The sequence below is a fragment of the Crassostrea angulata genome, chromosome 8 (assembly GCF_025612915.1).
Source record: "Crassostrea angulata isolate pt1a10 chromosome 8, ASM2561291v2, whole genome shotgun sequence".
NCBI classification, from domain to species: Eukaryota; Metazoa; Mollusca; class Bivalvia; order Ostreida; family Ostreidae; genus Magallana; species Magallana angulata.
The window spans coordinates 40,293,411-40,305,173 of NC_069118.1; the positions used below are offsets into that span (position 1 = coordinate 40,293,411).

General features: G+C 31.2%; 1 pseudogene; it reads right to left on the reverse strand.

Annotated features, from left to right (window-relative positions):
* Positions 1-4,671: 4,671 nt before the first annotated feature.
* LOC128159281 (complement C1q tumor necrosis factor-related protein 3-like) lies at positions 4,672-6,621 on the reverse strand (annotated as a pseudogene).
* Positions 6,622-11,763: the final 5,142 nt, after the last annotated feature.

Consider the following 11,763-nt stretch of genomic DNA (forward strand, 5'->3'; position numbering starts at 1 on the left):
TAGTTTTCACAATTTCCACAAACCGGTAGGGGACGTGTATTGCTTATGCAATACTCTCAGAATGCTTGTTTCCTGTGTATTAATTCGCTTCTTGTGTTTAATGATTAGCAGCGTTCACGACCGCTGGTAGACTGCAAGCCCCGGAGGCTTCTACACCTCTAGAAAATAAGCCCCACCCTCATCTGAGATTTACCACCCGGTAAAAATGTGCGCGGCCTTTAAGGACAGTCAAATGGTATAAACAAAGAGAAAAACTTGTTCATGGGTGTAGTAGGACATCATAAGACATTTCAAAATATAAACCTTTGACCCTTACCATGTAACAATCATAGAGATATTGCCCCTTTTGAACAAAATGCTTGTTATCGTTACTCCTCATTAACCTTTAAAAGATAGAAACTTGAAATTGTTACTAATGTGTTCAGTACACTTAGACGCTCCTTCAATCTATTGAAACCTACGGATCCAAAGTCTCTTTGTAGCAGTTATTGTCCCTGAAAGTTTCAAACATTCAATAAAAAACACAAATAACTTTGGAATCAATAATCATAGATACATCAGACCACTTGGTATTGAAGCGTCTACCTTGTCAGATCAAAATGACATAAAGGTCAAAGGTCAAGTTGAAGCAATACAAAATTGCAAACTTAATTGTTTTACACCTTTTTATGAAGTAGAGCAGAAAAAATACTTTATTTTATTGAAACATTCTTATTTCAAACATAAAAAAAAACAATGAGGTGGAATGACTTCTAATTGTTCGAGAAGAATTAGTCTACTAGTATGTATTTGAATTTCGCACATTTTTAAAATATGAATTCTCGAACTTTTCTTACAAGAATTTCGAGAAAACCCTGTATGAATCATGTTGTGTAATATCTAAAGATAGAATTAATTCCATCAAACTGTTTATTAGTAATCGAAATATGTCCAAAAATTGTACACGTCTGGGTCCAAGCAATATTGAACTCTGGTCTCGTTCAACCAGACGCTCTCTGCTTGTCGGAGATTTACGGAGACAGCCGAGCGTCTGGTTGAATGAGACAATATTTAACTCTGTCGTAGGGATACATGCAACTACAAAAAACAATTAAACTGTTCGTACTATATAAAATCTGACTATTTTTAAGCTAATAAATACGTTTCTTTTGAAAAACAATGGTACAGCATACAGTACACCGATTTATCTATTACTTTCAAGATCTACGTCTTGTCAGCGGTGATGATTTGTGCTAAGGTCCAACACTTTTTCACTTTCGGTTTGTCAGAGTAACTGCATAGGAGAGTTGATTAAAATCAACTCCCAAAATCGAAATGATGTTGTAATTTCTTTCCTGTGTACCTCAATATATTGGAGCTGTCCAGGCAAAGAAATAGGAAACCGATAATGAAAATGAAAAATCATAAACAACAGAATAGGGAATGCCGCTTGTTGGTGATAGTACAGTTATGTACAGAACTAGAAAAAACTGAATGTTCTTGATCATCATCTCTGAACCAAATGAGGATATTCTCATTTTTTTTACATCAATGTTTTCATCATGTTAAAGTTCTTGAGTGAAATCTTATTTCTGTTGTTACCAATCTTGATTAGCAACTGAACTCATTGTACATAGGGCATTTCTCTCATCAATCTTCATCATCATTGTCATCATTTTCATCATTGTGTATCAACTGATATAATTGCACTCAACATTGACGAATATCATTCTTGTTGTAAAATGTGACAGCTTATATCATAGAGGCTTTTTTCTTTCTCTTTTTTAAAGCCTAGTATATTATCTAAAACCTTAATTCATGGTTCAATTTATTTTTTGTTTTGAAATTGATTTCTGTCTATGGTCTTCTTTTTCACTTCAAGTGAACTAAAATTGTGGCTTTTAAACTACCTGTTTTCCTACCAGAGAGACGGTGGTTGTTAAAGTGCAATTCTTTGTTCATTTTTTTTTTGTTATGAGAAAAAAAATGCTGATGGCTTTCAATTCTTGTAATCAATTGAATTGTTTAAGAAGTACATGCATTAGGTGTACAGGAAGGAGAGAATATGTGTATTACAGTTGATTGACTTACTCATGAGTTGTGTTTTCAAACATTTACAACATTATTGTTTTAAAATTTAAAATAGATTTTCCTAATATCTGCAACTTGAACAATTTTTTTCTATACAAACAAATATGACGTTATTCTTCAAAACTAATAGAACTCTGTGAAATACTCGCCCATGTTTTTTTGATGAGATCTGTAATACTGTTCACTGATTGGTGGACTGTATCGGAATCAAGACATATTTTTCTCCCAGTACAGTCGGTGTGCTACCAAGTCAGAATGTCATATATCTGTCATACTATTTTGTACATAAACTGTATATTTTTACAATTAATTAAAGTCAAAATTAAAAATATGCATTCGTGTTGTGTTTTTCCTTGCTTTGACAATGGAGCTGAAGTCTAAATCGCCAATTTTGATTTGTTGGAAAGCAGACCAGACGTTTATCAATATGAAGAGCTATATTTTTTAATTATTTCCAATTTAATAGCATTAATTGAATTCTTAGGTTATTTAGCTACAGACATGTAGACCACTGTTTTTACACATTACCAGAAAAATAGATAATTTAAAATTAGAACGTCAATTTTAAACCTTCGGGGTACTCTTGTCTTAAAGACATTTCTTATTTGTGTTTCCCCTTTGTCTCCGAATGCATTAGCCCACTACCAACATGTCGACCACGACACTGAAATAGCTTGAGACATAAATATTTTTGAATTGGGGCTTTCACAATCTGGACCAGAACGTTAAAAATTGGAATTGGAAGTTGTATTCAATAGACTTTTAAATGCGTTTGTCTAAGAATTAAACTGCTTTAAGTGCAGTTTATAAATTATATTCATGTAGTTTAATAAAACTTACGTCAAGCATTTCTATCTTTAAAAACATTCGTTGAATTAGCCGTTTTTAGTTTTAAAGGGGCATGGTTACGATTTTGGTCAAAACTCATTTTTCTGATTTTAATGTTTACAATGTCTCAGTAAAGCATTTTAAATAGGCAACCAAACATGGATGGGGTAATTGAAAAACGTTTTTGTAATTTCGTGTAATTAATTACATTTTTCAAATTAATTGGAAGTAATTAGTAATTGAGTTTGTCTTCAATAACAAGTTATAGAGTATATTTAAATACACAGCAAAAACATTGTGTATTATTAATTGCTTTTCAATTACATTTCAATCATTTTTTTCCCAACTTTAAAATATAAAAAAGGTGTCTTATAATGATAAATGGTTTGTATAGACGTTTGGCATGGGCTTTTATTTATACAATAATTAAATGTCTCATAATGTTTAATATGTTTATACAGCATGACACACTGCCCAGGCCAATAGGTAAAGGTCTAACTTTGCCGAGGTGTGAACTACTCTTATACCCAAGAACTCCCCTGTTTTATACTCAAGGGAGTCTTAATATCTCATTCTTTTGAATTATAGCCATTATTATTTATATACTGATATGATGTACTGCCGAAAGTTGTACTTTCCGAATAAACGTTGTTATGTGAATAAAAATTATTTCACTATAGAAAAAATATTTTCAAAGTAATCGACCCCAGTTACAGAGATTACAATTCTTTGATAAAAGCTTTTGTTTTGTTTTTGAATGTTGAAGAGCAAATCCAGTTTTAGACCTAAAATGAATTTGTTAAAGGTTAGGAATTTTTAATTTATGCTTAAAAAATGAATGTGAAAATAGACAATTCTGCTTGAAAAAGAATTTTTACCGGTATATTAAACCTAGTATGTAAACAAATTAAAGACACGGCCTCGTTTACATGACAAAAAATTGTGAGCCCTGTATCTTGCTTATAACTCTACGTTAATTTTATTTGATTATTAGAAATGCATTCCTTAAGCATTGTAAAGAATAAAACAAATAGAATTTGATTACAATTGTGACCATGACCCTTTAAGATTCTTTATTTCAATATAGATTTCATGCAGTATTAAGTAGTATATGTCTCCATGGCGTTTCCATTACGTTGCTGATCATTATCATCATCGGTTCAAGTCATGGTTTAGGAATCCGCATTGCATAGTCATATTATCGCATATTTGTGACAGTGATGACATGATGACAAAACATGTATGGTTGTACATAGCAAGCAATTAATTGTACAGTGTATTTGACAAATATGTTGTTAATACGTTGTAGCATCAAAATCTTCAAGTTGATAAATGCCCTGAATTACTTGTTTTTTAAGATTGGAAAATTTGGGGTTGTTCCGCTGTAAAACTACAGTTTCTCCTCCCTCAAAAGTTACACTGCACAAAAATTTGAGTCAAATTATGAATACATTATTAAATTCCCAACATTATCTAGGTAAGATTGTATCATTTATTTGCCATTTGTTTGACATTTATATCGAAAACCATTTGTTTGAATTCTCTATTAAAAGAACTTGCATATTTTTATTTTTGAGTTAGTTTTGAAAATTTTTAAATAACAAATCAACTCCTATGGTTCAATTGATATAAGTATAAAATCAATTGTTTCTTATATAATTTGGTCGGCACACAAATTGTTATGCATTATAAAACTATCTTGCATTTAAAAAATACAAAACAATTGTATGTGTTAAGCTTCAAATGCTTTATTTTGGTATCATTAGAGATGTGCTACAATTTTGAACCAGAAAAGAAACACCAATGTGCATGGGCAAACTGCCCATTGGTGCCATGGGTCCTGATCCAGACCTTATCGCCTTTTTTCATTTTGATGTTAGCATGTGAGGTTGACATAGGATTTCCATTGTGACCCCTTCCATCGGTATAATTTAATGCAACTTTTTGGCCATTCAGCACAATTTCAGTGAGGAAATACTTTCCACTTTTTGTTAATGTTGTCCATGTAAAGGAATAGATTCCGTCCATCGGTGCTGTAAATATTCCGGACGTCTTGTCGTAAGCGTTTCCTTCGTTTAGCGAAACTTTATCAAAGATCACAGCCTCTTGGTTCTTCATGTTTTCCAACTGCTTTGTAAGTGAAGATTGGAAAGCATTGGATCTATTTTAGGATTAGAAATAAAATATTGTTAAGGAAAAAATAGGATAAATGGAAAAATTAAAATAATTTCAAGGAAAAGAACATAGAAGCAGTTAAAGATGAATGTTATAATTCTTAATATGAATTATTAACACCAGCTTTTAGAGTTTTACGTATAATTTTAAATGATTTGTACTATTGCACACATATGTTGCGTAAAGCCTGCTCCACAGAAGTGACTTCCTACGACTTATCCGTGTCACTGGCTGAGATTTCTGCTTAAAATTCCGCAATCAATACTAGTGTTAAACGGGAAGTTGCAACGAATAATTCTTATTACGAACATGTGCTTTGCAGCGTTCAATTAATAAAAAAATAGTAGAATAAGCTGTGTACCCGGTCAGTTGTATAGCAAATTTTACTATTGGGTACGAAAGAGTTTCCGTGACGTTTCTACATAGTCATATTTAAGGGTTATGGAAAACCCTGACTTATATGCTACCATATGTTTCATCAATCCTAAAATCAAAATTTAAAAATAAAATGTTTTTCCGAACCTTTGCAGCGCACATTTTCATAACCCATTCCATTGCATATAGCCTTGTAGTTCTTGTATCTAGTCACCACTTGTTGTGGAGTTCCGTGTGCAGTTACCGCCACAAGAAGAGCGAAGCTCATCAACAAATAGCGAATTCTGAAAATGATTTTCAAATTTACAATTGAAATAAAAAAAAACCCAATAACTTAGTCATATTATATCATGAGAGAGAGAGAGAGAGAGAGAGAGAGAGAGAGAGAGAGAGAGAGAGAAGAGAGAGATTACCTTGTCATATTTGTATCGGAAAAACCAAAAGTGGTCATTGCCTTGCTTGGGACAAATTTTTATACAAAAACTCAAACCACTTTTACTATCAAATTACAAACACCTCACGCTAAACGATCATTAGAGGTATTATTTATTTTGCACTTGCGCCAATTTTGAAAGCTTTGCTGGCAAACAATCAAATGAAATCAGCTCACACATTTCCATTTTGTCTTACTTTTTTATAATAATATCAAAAGGGCAGCAATAAGATTCTAAATGGAAAATATATCAGACCGTATATTGTAGCAGATATACACTCACTGGTAGGAAAATAACATGTTAATTTAGATATGATAAAGAAAAGAAAATTAAGGTAGATTAAATTGCTTACAAAATCATTACAAAATATTACACACATGATTACCAAATGTTACATTTGATATCTTTATATTTACTGAAATTAATTTCTGTTTACTCAAGCCCCGAGTTCTATAAGATGAAACAATTGAGACGCAAAACTATATTATCTAACAATTTTACCATATTGACAATGATTATTTAAAATTCCATTTTTGATTTAAGAGTGCAAGTTTTAAACAAGAAAATCGCATTGCTAAACTTCATTGCTAGAATCAGGCAGATGGTGCACTCGAAATTCTTGTACAGTAATATGACACAAATATAACATGATTTTTTATTACACAATGTTTTGATTTGAATGTATTCTTTTTTGATACCCCATGGGTTCTTAATTGGTTAACAGGTCATTGCTATTCATTGCATACGCTAAAATTGACAATACATGTAATTATACAGAGTGATATGCTGCTAACATCTACATTTTATGCATGTCAAAATTCTTGCTTTGTATTTAAATACATTTATTTCTGTTAATCGTAAGGCTTCTTTTAAAGTTTTCTCACAAATATGTCTATGTTAATTGGATCTGTTTTACCTCCTTGATCATGATTTTCAAGAATAGACTAGACATAGATTATTGCTTAATTATTTTCTGGAATTGCTTTTCATATAAAACAAATCACATATTTTGTATTACATGTATCGCATGTTCGATGACAAATATGAATACATGTAGGTGGCTATGTATCTGTTGTATCTGGTTACCAAAGATTTTATCGATCATAAAACAAGGTCAGTAACACACACATCATGAGGTTTAAAAATGCACATTACAAGAGGAGAGAGAGAGAGAGAGAGAGAGAGAGAGAGAGAGAGAGAGAGAGAGAGAGAGAGAGAGAGAGAGAGAGAGAGAGAGAGAGAGCAGTGTTCGGTAAATAAATGTATTTTAAAATTAACATTCAAAGGATAACTCGTCCTAAAATCGACTAGTATATAAGGGTCACACATTTTAAAAACCCCATTCATTAACCTCTTTGATGTCGGGCTGATACCATCGCACACACATTATTTATAAAACGAAACTTGATTAAAATATGATATGTACAGTTCTATATATAATTGATGTCAACGTATATAACCAACAGTCGCCCATTTGTAATTCATACCACGATCTACCACAACCTTCACATATGGTATATATGGATGTTTTAGTTAGGCGAAGTTGCGTAAAAGGTTTAATAGGTTTTTCCAGTAGTATCACAGGGAACATTGCTTGTAATGACGTCTCAAATATATTCTAGCAAGTAAATCAATTCCATCTTTCCTTATTTATGCAAAACACATGTAAGGTACATGTAATTATCACGATTTTCCTCAATTATACAGATAAAACACTACACTTACATTTTTTGTAACATAATATCATAAGTTTTGGTTTTTATTTTGAATATAGGGAAAATACCATGTAATGTTTATCAGATAATTCTACCAAACCGAGATGAATAATTGACATTTTAACGAAAATACATAACATATTTTGATTATTAAAACACCAGACAATACCACTTCCTGAAATGTTTGCATATGTTTATTGTAGAAACATTAATTTAAATGTAGATCATTCATAATTATATAGATATTGTTCCCCTGTAAAAAAGAAGGAAAAAGAATTAATCGAATTCATAAGATACAGTTCATATTGATTATAATGAAGTATTTTTATCCAGTCAATAGTACAATATATTTTACAATTGAAACCTGTTTTAGATACACATTCATGCTATCTTTGAACTATTGTTTTCATATATTATCAAATAATATTTTGATTATTATTTTTTAAATACCTTCATCTCACAAGCAAGTGAAAAATATTACAAGATGGATTCATGGAATCAATTATTCCAAAACTGAAATTTTCTTTGGATTATGAAATAAAGTCCCCTCCGCCATAACGATCAGCAAGGTAGGAGAAAGGTCAGCATCGTCAGCGGTATTTACTTCTACTATCGTTCTATCATCTGCTTCCTTCTTCTAGGACCTGTCTTTTTTTCTGTGCGAAGTTTTTGTTTAAAAATGAGATTTTTTTTCTTAAATTTCTTTAGGCATTATTCAGATGTGCTTATCTACATGTATATATATGGCATTTCATATGGGAAACCATTTTAGAGAGCAGTGTTCGGTAAATAAATGTATTTTAAAATTAACATTCAAAGGATAACTCGTCCTAAAATCGACTAGTATATAAGGGTCACACATTTTAAAAACCCCATTCATTAACCTCTTTGATGTCGGGCTGATACCATCGCACACACATTATTTATAAAACGAAACTTGATTAAAATATGATATGTACAGTTCTATATATAATTGATGTCAACGTATATAACCAACAGTCGCCCATTTGTAATTCATACCACGATCTACCACAACCTTCACATATGGTATATATGGATGTTTTAGTTAGGCGAAGTTGCGTAAAAGGTTTAATAGGTTTTTCCAGTAGTATCACAGGGAACATTGCTTGTAATGACGTCTCAAATATATTCTAGCAAGTAAATCAATTCCATCTTTCCTTATTTATGCAAAACACATGTAAGGTACATGTAATTATCACGATTTTCCTCAATTATACAGATAAAACACTACACTTACATTTTTTGTAACATAATATCATAAGTTTTGGTTTTTATTTTGAATATAGGGAAAATACCATGTAATGTTTATCAGATAATTCTACCAAACCGAGATGAATAATTGACATTTTAACGAAAATACATAACATATTTTGATTATTAAAACACCAGACAATACCACTTCCTGAAATGTTTGCATATGTTTATTGTAGAAACATTAATTTAAATGTAGATCATTCATAATTATATAGATATTGTTCCCCTGTAAAAAAGAAGGAAAAAGAATTAATCGAATTCATAAGATACAGTTCATATTGATTATAATGAAGTATTTTTATCCAGTCAATAGTACAATATATTTTACAATTGAAACCTGTTTTAGATACACATTCATGCTATCTTTGAACTATTGTTTTCATATATTATCAAATAATATTTTGATTATTATTTTTTAAATACCTTCATCTCACAAGCAAGTGAAAAATATTACAAGATGGATTCATGGAATCAATTATTCCAAAACTGAAATTTTCTTTGGATTATGAAATAAAGTCCCCTCCGCCATAACGATCAGCAAGGTAGGAGAAAGGTCAGCATCGTCAGCGGTATTTACTTCTACTATCGTTCTATCATCTGCTTCCTTCTTCTAGGACCTGTCTTTTTTTCTGTGCGAAGTTTTTGTTTAAAAATGAGATTTTTTTTCTTAAATTTCTTTAGGCATTATTCAGATGTGCTTATCTACATGTATATATATGGCATTTCATATGGGAAACCATTTTAGAGAGCAGTGTTCGGTAAATAAATGTATTTTAAAATTAACATTCAAAGGATAACTCGTCCTAAAATCGACTAGTATATAAGGGTCACACATTTTAAAAACCCCATTCATTAACCTCTTTGATGTCGGGCTGATACCATCGCACACACATTATTTATAAAACGAAACTTGATTAAAATATGATATGTACAGTTCTATATATAATTGATGTCAACGTATATAACCAACAGTCGCCCATTTGTAATTCATACCACGATCTACCACAACCTTCACATATGGTATATATGGATGTTTTAGTTAGGCGAAGTTGCGTAAAAGGTTTAATAGGTTTTTCCAGTAGTATCACAGGGAACATTGCTTGTAATGACGTCTCAAATATATTCTAGCAAGTAAATCAATTCCATCTTTCCTTATTAATGCAAAACACATGTAAGGTACATGTAATTATCACGATTTTCCTCAATTATACAGATAAAACACTACACTTACATTTTTTGTAACATAATATCATAAGTTTTGGTTTTTATTTTGAATATAGGGAAAATACCATGTAATGTTTATCAGATAATTCTACCAAACCGAGATGAATAATTGACATTTTAACGAAAATACATAACATATTTTGATTATTAAAACACCAGACAATACCACTTCCTGAAATGTTTGCATATGTTTATTGTAGAAACATTAATTTAAATGTAGATCATTCATAATTATATAGATATTGTTCCCCTGTAAAAAAGAAGGAAAAAGAATTAATCGAATTCATAAGATACAGTTCATATTGATTATAATGAAGTATTTTTATCCAGTCAATAGTACAATATATTTTACAATTGAAACCTGTTTTAGATACACATTCATGCTATCTTTGAACTATTGTTTTCATATATTATCAAATAATATTTTGATTATTATTTTTTAAATACCTTCATCTCACAAGCAAGTGAAAAATATTACAAGATGGATTCATGGAATCAATTATTCCAAAACTGAAATTTTCTTTGGATTATGAAATAAAGTCCCCTCCGCCATAACGATCAGCAAGGTAGGAGAAAGGTCAGCATCGTCAGCGGTATTTACTTCTACTATCGTTCTATCATCTGCTTCCTTCTTCTAGGACCTGTCTTTTTTTCTGTGCGAAGTTTTTGTTTAAAAATGAGATTTTTTTTCTTAAATTTCTTTAGGCATTATTCAGATGTGCTTATCTACATGTATATATATGGCATTTCATATGGGAAACCATTTTAGATTAATTTTTCGTGCTTTGAGTGAAGGCGTGATATATATTCTTCTTTAAAGGGCAGGGGATTTCCGGTGTTTTTCCTTTGCATCTGTAACTTACACCTTCATTACATTCAATTCATGCAACAGCATTTTCATTTAATATTTGCAAAATAAATCAAATGATATAAAAATGCCCATAGCATTTAAATCATATAAAGTGTCAATTTTCTTAATGGGTCAGATGCCAACTTTGTTGTCTCTCTAATATTCACATAAGTGAATTTTGCTGAGTACGGAGGTTGCACATCTTTCATGGGAGCCCCCTCGAAACACAGCGGGAACGATCACAGACTACAGTCCAGCTAGTTTCATTTGTGCAGTTGTACTGTGGCCAAGCCTCCTCATGTAGATGCACGGTGACTGCTGATAGTCTGGCCACTGCCCACTTTGACTACACAACCAAACAAGACATAATCTTCATGATTGCCGCCCGCAGTGAGACGGGATACGGTCCTGCTATGCAGATCAGGTAGCTTTTAGGTATCTTTAGTAAAATATATAAAGTCCTGGTGTTTTATTGGGGAAAAAAAGTTTCTTGAAATTGTGTATTTACTTCATGTTGTACTCAGATATTTAGTCTTTTTGTATTAGTTTAGATGTAAGGAAAACAAAATCAATTAAGATACATTTCTCTGCAAATAGCAACTTGTTATTTTTATATATTTTTGGTGTGAAATATTGAGAATACAAAGCATGTATTGAAATGATTGGGCTAATACTATGGTTTTATCACTATTTGTTGAATACCAATATTCATGGATTTCTTTGTTCAGTTGATCCACGAAATGTAATGTACATTGAAAATCAAATTCTGATAACATATTGTATTAAACAAGGATCAAAATTAGCAAACTTTTGCATC